This window comes from Cervus elaphus, chromosome X (genome assembly GCF_910594005.1).
Source record: "Cervus elaphus chromosome X, mCerEla1.1, whole genome shotgun sequence".
NCBI lineage: Eukaryota > Metazoa > Chordata > Mammalia > Artiodactyla > Cervidae > Cervus > Cervus elaphus.
The window spans coordinates 123,005,967-123,007,429 of record NC_057848.1 but is presented as its reverse complement, the minus strand read 5'-3'; the positions used below and the strand labels follow the sequence as shown (position 1 = coordinate 123,007,429).

At 52.8% G+C, this 1,463-nt stretch overlaps 1 pseudogene; it reads right to left on the bottom strand.

The window, feature by feature from the left end:
- Positions 1–216: 216 nt before the first annotated feature.
- LOC122690469 lies at positions 217–1,101 on the bottom strand (annotated as a pseudogene).
- Positions 1,102–1,463: the final 362 nt, after the last annotated feature.

The window sequence follows — 1,463 nt, the reverse complement described above, 5'->3', positions numbered from 1 at the left end:
AAAAGTAAAGCAGAAAGGATGATCTTTTAAAAACAAAACACGGAGACATTTTTTTTTTTCCTGCAATGTTCTGCCATTTTACTTGAGACATTAAACAAAAAATGTTTTATTTAGAGTTGTTGTGTTGGTTTTTCGGTTTGGACATTCATAAGACCCAATCCAAGGGTAGTGCTGGGATGTGGTTTGTGTCTGAGTGGCAATGATGGTCAGGGTCTTTCAGATCATATGCTGGTACCGGTCTGCCTTCCCTTGGTCTGGCATGACAAAGGGGCTGGCCCAGCCTAGAGAGAAGGGGTGGCCAAAAACGGCTTTCAGGTTCACCCATGTTGTTTTCTTGACCCATCTTCTGTCTTCCTTTTTCAGTTGTTCTATTCTTGTCTCATCTGTGCAGATGGAGAGCATCTGGGTCCCGAACATGGCCGATGTGAAAATGAGGAAGAGCAGCCCCTCCAAGCCGAGGAGGATGAGGAGGGTCATCGTGGTGGGCGAGGAGGAGCTGCAGTCTTCTTCAAAGCAATGCAGGAAGTGGAATCCCACCAAGATGAGGGCGTGCAAGGAAATGAGAGCTACATACATTGTAAACAGGACGAAGTACTTCTGGTTCTTCTCGCCGACACAGTTGTTGATCCAGGGACAATGATGGTCCATCTTCCGAATGCACCGCTTACAAACCCTGCAGTGGTGGGCTCGGTCGGGCTTGATGCTGCAGCATTTGGGACAGTTGTACAGCACCTGACCAGACTTCAGCTGTAAACTCTCGATGAATTCTTTAGTGGCATTTCCTTTGGGCACAGCCCCAGGGTCGGTCAACATGGCCCGGCAGTGGGAAGCCAGGGCCAAGAAGGCCAGCAGGCTGAACACGATTCCGTTAATGGCGCTGTACATGTAGTCCCCGGATGGAATCAGCATGACGAAGAGGACCACGAACTCCGCATAGAAGACCAGAAACCAGGTGACAATGGCACAGAAAATGCCACAGCCATCGGGGATGAACCACATGGTGCCCGTCGGATAGCGGTGGGAAGGTGGGACGCACTTCTCTGACTGGAGGCACTCTGGTTTCCACTCAAGGTCTCAGAAGCGGTGGGTGGGGATAAACATTCTAAGCTATTCTGTCCATACTGGCCTTGTGAAGCTGCAGGCAGTTCCTCAGTCCGACTCCTGGTGTGGCTCTGATTGCCGCCACCGTCGTCGCTCCTCAGGCAGCCTCCGACCTGGGACCCGACCTCAGGCTGCAGCGACGGCTCCCCGGCAGGAGGCGCCGCAGCTTCCGGGATTCGGCCAGACACGAAGCGGCGCGCCCATCAAGCGCCCCTCAGTGGGGTGGCGGCGGCTGCCGAAGCCGGCGCCGCCCAGCACTCTTATTGCCCTAAACCTTTGGAAGGCAGTTATGCTCACCAGTATACCACAGATGTCACTAACATTTGGATTCCTCCCTCTACACTGTACAGCTGTACAATTAA